Here is a 7,908-nt window from a genome sequence, read left to right on the forward strand (position 1 = left end):
AAGATGATATGTAGGTAATAAATTTTTTCATATGAAAAGGGATTATATAAGTAAATCATTTAAACCTATTATTGATTTTTATTGTTATAACTGTCATGGTTTTGGTTATAAAGAAGTTAATTGTAAGAAGCCTAAATTTGATAATAGAAATAGAAATAGTATAATGTTTAGAGGTATTGATCCTATAGAAAGTATATCCAGTGAAGGGAGCAATGGAATGAGAAGTAATAGTGTCTTAAAAGTGCAACAACTTTAGACATATTGCTAGATATTGCAAAGAACCAATTAATCAGTCTAGAAACAATGTGCTAGTATGCTAATTATGTAATAATATGGGTCAAATAGAAAGATTTTATAGAATGGACATAAGAAACAACATGAGGAATCCTAATTTCTGATGGAACATGAATAGAAATGTCAAAAGGAATGAAAGCAATAGTAACAACAAAAATGACAATATTAGAGAACATATAGAAGAATATAATGAAGTATTTTTTATAGCCAAAGATCCAATAAGTTCATAAGTGGTATAGGAAGATTAGTTAAGTGAAGCACCTAAAAAAAGATTGGAGTCATTTGTAGTATTAAACTTATCTTAATCAGGTTAAACACTTTAATAATTCAATTAACATTAATAGAGTAATACTAGTTTTGAAGAACGAGTTGAGACTTGTGCAATTGATATAAGGTAGAGAATAATATGGAGAAGGCATGGTTATGTGTGTAGAAGATTTGAAGTTCACATGGGAGTGTGTAAAGGAAAACAAGTCTATTGATAACCAGCAACAACTTCTTTCAATTTTGTACTTGTGCAATTAATGTAGAATTGAATTAGATGTAATATAAGTGTTGAAATTGAGTAAATGGGTACCATTCAATCATGTAATAGTTAAAGAAGAGATTTAAAGTGAATTTAAGGAAGCTTTGAAGTTTTTTTTTAAAAAAATTGAAATACAACCTAGGTCTACAGAATTAAGGTATTTATCATTTGCATGGTCATAATTTGAAGTTTCAATTTGGAAAAATGGAAAATCCTACTATATGTGATGTTAGTGGGGAGCCTAGGTACAAATTTAAGAATTACTGTTAGAGTAATAAGATATTGTCTTATTAATTAAATTATTTTGATTTAATTGTTAAGTTACTTTTTATCTCTAGTATACTCAAGATAAACTTTAGGCATATAATAATTAATTCTTCTATTAAATATTATCATGCAACATAGGTTTTACATGTTAGGGTTTTGATCTCCTTTTATAATGATTGATCTCTTTGTAATTTTGTTAATTCACTTTTGATAATAGCAATCTCTCTTTTTGCTCATCAAGAATGTTTCATTTGTGGATCTGGGAATTCTAGCCTCCATAGCTTTTGATTCCCTCTTTCTATGAAAGATGTTTGCATGCAAGTGATTCTTGGGAGTTGTAGGGTTGATCTTTCATCAACTTCAATATGGTATCAGAGCTCCAAATCTTCACACCCATGTTCTATTTATGAGAAGTTTGTCTTGGTTTTTAGATCTATGCTTTTTATTTAGAGGGTTTCATTTTTTAGATTTTTTTTGTATTGAATCTAGGGGTCACCATTTTTAGGAGCACTTTGAGCCTAAATGGACATCAACATTGAGCTCAGAGTGCCCAAAAACCTCTATTTTCATAAAAAAAAAATTGTCTAAATTGGAAACTATTGGAATTTGAGGCTAAAAATTCTGTTCTCAGATTGGACATTTTTCTTGAGGTGATGATTTTCCAATTTTTGGCAAATTTATCGAGGCAGTGATTTTTAGATTTTCTAGCATGCAAATTAATATTTTTTGTCAAAAGAATGAGATTTTTGACACATTTCCCAAGGTGACAACTTTCTAAATTTTACATGCAAATTGATATTTTTAAAAAAATTATATTTTACACATTTTTTGAGGTAGTAAGTTTGTAAATTTTGATACAAAAATGAGATTTTTTGTCACGTTTCCCAAGGTTGCAATTTTGGGATTTTTTGCACAAAAAACAAGATTTTTTTGCACAAAATTTGAGATTTTTGGTCCTGAAAATAGAGATTATTTTGGTATGAAATTGACATGCTTCCCAAGGTAGTAAATTTTTTTTGCTTTTCCAGTACTTTCTTGACCTACATGTTTTTTTTGGCAATAACTTTCTCATCCGAACTTCATTTCTTATTCTGAAAGAAGCATTGGAAAGCTGATTCTAAGCCCATCATGATTGTGCCATTTATTTGGATTTTTTATGCTTTTAGGTGGTCTATTTGGATGTAAAAGTTAGAAGTTATATTTTTCACTTTGAGAGACATATTTTGAGACATGTTATTTTCCAGATTTTTCTCTAGGCACATCCCATCAAGCTTTTTAATTTTCTACATTCTAATGGATATCTTGGTTGTTTCAAGTTTAGGGATTGATCTTTTTGTTTCATATTTTTTTTATGGGTTGTTTCAAATGTTTCTTTATCTATTGTACTATCTCTTATATCAACCTAATGTCTCTTTTAATCTTTGTTCACATCCTTTTGTAGTTTTCTTGCAAATGCACTAAGATAAATTGCTACTCTATTGCATTTAAGGATCTTGGACATCTTTATGTTGTTGTACTCTCACTACATTATAAAGTGCCTTGGGGGGTTTTACATTGGCCATATTTTTCATCTTCCTTTTTCAAGCGAGAGTTTCTTCCATGACATTATTCTCATGATGTGTTGATGAAACATGCTATTATAAGTGTTTGTATTTCTTTTGCACTCTCGATATTCCAAGTTATTCTTTCTATAGGAGATAAATTGCATTAAGTTTCAGTGCTCATGTCTTACATCTCAGTATTAGAAGGGGGTTATGCTAGTTCTATTATTTTCTTGGTTTGATGGAGTGAGCTATGTATTTAGTATTTGATCCTATGTACTAGGCGATTGTATTGGTTGGATACCTATGCATTTTGGTGAGATAGATCATTTACCCTATAGACATTCTTTCATTCCTATTTTTGGAGGCCATGAAGATATGTTTCCATGTTCAATTGATCAACCCTTTAGACTTAGACTTCTCTACCTATTCATATTCTATAGAGTAGAGGTTCTTCAAACTAGTAGTTTGACAGTATTTGCAACTTCATGTTTCAATGGTTTTCTTCATGATCATCCTTTTGTTCCTATCTTCTAAAACTTCTTATTTCCATCTCTTTTTGGAGTAGGGTTTTCGCATGTGGTTTTCTTTATTTCTCTTCTTTACAAAGATTTGATTGTGATTAGGTACCTCATCAGGCCTTGTTGTCATGACCCAAATTTTCTTTTAGTAGTAATTTCTAGGTTTTTACCTACTCCTTGAGTTTATCTTAAGGGGGGGCAGTTAGAGTAATAAGATATTGCCTTATTAATTAAAACATTTTGATTTAATTGTTAAGTCATTTATTATCTTTAGTTTACCTAAGCTAATCTTTTGGCATATAATAATTTATTTTTTTATTAATTATTATAATGCAACCTAGGTGTTACCTATTAGGGTTTTGATATCCTTTTATAAGGATTGATCTCTTTGTAATTTTATTGATTCACTTCTCTATTTTTGCTTGTCGAGAATGTCTCATCTATGTATCTGGGAATTCCAGCCTCCATAGCTTTTACTTCTCTCTTTTTGTGATAGGTGTTTGCATGTAGGTGATTCTTGGGAGGTGTAGGGTTGTGTTGGCATTATGTTATTTTTGTCATTAGTGACAACACTTATTCGATTCTAAATGATTATCGAGCTCATCACTTAGTCTACAATTTATACCAAGCATTCAGTGGTTACCTAGTAAGTTCATCACTTAAAAAATTCACACCAAGCATTCCTAAAGCTACCGAGTGAGTGTGTAGTTCAACAGTATATACCAATCTTACACTGTTCTTTAGATAGATAGTGGTCACCAAGCTTCACAGGGTCTATCAAGTAATTAGTTTGTGCGATGAGAAGCCAATTTGTACCAAGTGTTGAATGTGTAGTGTTTATTGAGTGACAACAAGGTAATCAAAGGATTCAGTGTCTACCGAGTAGAACTATATCTACCGAGTCTCCAATGGTTTCTGAGTTCCAAGCTACATTTTGTGATTAGTATGGACCAAGATTCTACTTCTACTGAGTGCATGATGATGTTAAGTAATGTAGTGGATGTTGAGTATTAGAAGGTCACCAAGTCATCTTGAAGAGCCCAAGTTTTCTACTGTTTGGCTGACTAAGTAATATTTTATTTACTTGTGCTTTAGACGACCTTGTATTTGAAAATGTTGGAATGGTATATATATATAATGTATTGTATCATTTGCAATGCATGCAAAAGAATATCAAGAAATGGACATGTAATGTTTGAGAAGAGTGAATGTGAATCAATAGTAGAACAAAGTATTCAGCAAGGTCTTCAAGGAGAAGTAAAGATATATCAATCACAAGAGGTTATTTATACTTGAAGAATCTAATCAGAAATCAAGTTGTAAGTTAGATCTATTGTTTCATCCTAACAGGTGAATCCTTGTTTGAAATCCTTTAACAGGGTAGACTTAACAGTCTTTGTATAAATCTCCTAATAGAGTGCATACTTCATTATATGTTTGTAAAACTTCTAACAAGGTGGACCTAGGAGTCTAAATTGCTCTTAATAGGGAATATCATCAGAAGTGGTCAATGTAAGCCCTAACAGGCCAACTTTATGCTGCAGTAGTGAAGTTTTGTGGGTATCATCCCCACCCCAATTTTACTTTCTATTTGGAAGGTTTTTGGGTCACCAAAATACTGTGTTCATGTGTTATGAATGTTTATCTTTTCTCATGCATGCAGTAGATTAGATGAATGAATGGTGAATGATATATATATATATATATATATATATATATATATGGTTAAATGTTGAATTGATTTATAGTTTTTGAGGTTACTGATTCACCTCTCCCCTCTCAGTAACCTAGCTAGTCTTGATTATTTACAACAATTGGTATCAAAGCTTTATGGTTTTCAGGATAAAGTTTGATAGCTTGAGAAAAGATCAAAGGACAATGGAGATATTTAGACTTGATAAAGCTATTGAGAATGAGAAGCTAGATTTGGAAATGGCCATAGCTCAACTCAAGGAAGCAAAAGAAGGAAGGAACTTGCAAGACAAATGAATGACCACTAGTATGTTGAAGAAAAGATCAAAGACATTTTCCCTTCAAGTAGTTCAAATGAAGCAAATGAAGTAATCAAAGAACTCCTAGAAAAGAATGGCTCTCTGCAAGAAGAGGTAAGAAATTTGAAAAGAGAACAAGAAATTTAGTCAATAAGAATGTGTGAAATCTTGGAACAAAGGAATAAGGAAAGTGAATACTTGGAGAAAAGAAATAATGAAACTCAAAATCAATCCCTTCAGCAGGAAAGTCTTATCAATTAGCTCTCCAATGCAAATGAGGAAATCATGAATCTGAGATCTAAAAATAAAAGTTTAAGAAATGACTTAATCACTGAAAGACATATCAATGAAAGATTGAAAGCTAATCTAATTTTTGAAAAGAAACTCAATGAAAGGATGATAAAATCTCAAGCAGACATGGATCAATTGAATCAACAAAGTGAGCAGAATCTTCATAGGCAAAAAGGTAAAGCAGGACTTGGTTACAAAGAAGAAGGTGAATCTTCCAAGAAAGGTGCCCAAAGGAATCAAAGACCTACTTTCAATCACTTTGGTAAGTTAGGTCATACATCAAACAAATTTTGGAGCAATGGAAAGGCAAAACTCAATGGAAAATGCTACAATTGTAGCAAACATGGTCATAAAGCTAATGAATGCAAAGAGAAATCAAAATTTGAAGGCAAAAATCATAAATGCAAGAAACAAGGTCACAAGGCATCTGAATATAGATCCAAATCATTCAATCCAGCTGAAAAAATTGTCAAAGCAATATTTGGTTGGGATTACAATACTTGGTGTAGTTCTCACTATTGTGGAGAATATGGACACATTGGCATAGACTGCACAAGGTATCATGTGAGAAAGAGGGATTCAAAAGTAAGATGCTATACATGGATTGAAATTGGTCATATAGCCAAAAACTACATGAATATAGGAAGAGTTGAAGATGAGAAGAAAGCTAAAGCTGATAACACCAAGAAGCAGATGACAAAGTAGTGGACTCCTAAATCTACCAAGAAAAATAGTTCAAATGATGGCAATGTCACTCAAGAAGTGGGTGACTCCACCATTTCCAATTAGATTCATGAAGGAGGAATTGGAACTACATCTTTAAGTTATATCTCAAGCAGTTCCAAATGTAAGGAAGCAGAAGATCCAAATCAGTATTTCAAAAACAAAGGGATCACATGAGATCAAGCCTTACTGAGCAAGGTTAGTCATAGAGTCAACTGAGCTAGGTTGAGAGGAATGAAAGTTTTTTTGATTGCCAAGTCACAAGTTTCTATTGAGCTAGTGAGTGGATGATAGTCTATCATGCACTACAGCATTATGGTACCTAGCATTAATGGTGAATTTTTATCAAAAAGGGCAAAATTTGACTTCATTTTTCACCATGACTTCAAAATTCATAGAGCTAAGAGATTTCTAGGTGCACATAAGTGATTTTGAGTAAGTTTCCAACAAAGAATTTTTTGGAAAAATTTCTATCATTTACCAAGAAAAGATGGCATCCAGGAGTAGCAGCAGAAGCAATGCAGAAGTAGCTTAGAGATGAGAGAGATAGAGAGTTTATTATAATTGAAAATGCTAAAAATATAATAATTGAGACTATAGGTGTTGATGTAGACTCATGTCAACACATTTTTTATGATTGGAAGAAGCTATAAATAAGTTCAATGAAGATACTTTTGGTCAAGATAAGTTAATAGAGAAGGCAGAGAAGAAGTTTGATAACAAGGTGCTTGAGCACATAGCTATTAATCAAGTAGAGTTATCTTCAATTTTGAGCATTCTTGAACAATTTTTCACCAATTTAACATCACTTTTTGGCAAGATTTTTGATGTTATCAAGTATACTAAGGAGATAAAGGAGAAATTGAGTAAGATTGATGTTGATATGAAGGCAAGTGCTCAAAGGCTATAGCTTGACCTTAGTTCAAGCTCATCACATCACATGAATGTGAGAATTTTTTCAGATTTGCAAGTAGAATTTCTAAGAGAGGAAGCCAAAATCAGATCTACACTTATTGATATACAAAATATGATCCTTCCAGTTATGGACTCAATGCAAGAACACATTGCGTATTCAAAAAAATTGGTACATAGCAAATCATATGATTGAACTTTCTGTAGAAGTTTAAGTGGCACTCTCCACCTACAAAATTTTGCAAGACAATTGGGATAAGACATTGGCTCTTATTCTCAAGGTACACTCCAAATTTCTCTCACATTTTGATGTCTCTATTTGAATATTTTGCATATCTCTTTGGCATTATTGTCAAAAAGGGGGAGTAAGAGATAGTAAGAGACATGGAAATAAGAGACTTGTGGAGAAACTAAGGGAGAAAATAAATTGATATGTGTACAAAGAAAGCTATCTATATATTATGCCATATGTATGGGCGATATATGTAAGATATGTATATACAACAGCTTTACAAAGATCAATTTTGAAAAATAAAAAATTAGTATGTCAGTATACATTAGGCTCATAAGTATTTTGATCACTAATACCAAAGGGGGAGATTGTTGGAATTATGTTATATTTGTCATTAGTGACAACACATATTCGATTCTGAATGAAAACTGAGCTCATCACTTAGTCTACAATTTCTACCGAGCATTTAGTGGTTACTTAGTAAGTTCACTTAAATAGTTCACACTGAGCATTCCTGAAGCTATCAAGTGAGTGTGCAGTTTAGTAGTATATACCGAGCTTACAGTGTTCTCTAGATAGATAGTGGTCACCAAGCTTCATAGTGTCTACC

Source organism: Cupressus sempervirens, chromosome 7 (assembly GCF_028749045.1).
Source record: "Cupressus sempervirens isolate cs-2001-9-10 chromosome 7, ASM2874904v1, whole genome shotgun sequence".
Lineage (NCBI taxonomy): Eukaryota > Viridiplantae > Streptophyta > Pinopsida > Cupressales > Cupressaceae > Cupressus > Cupressus sempervirens.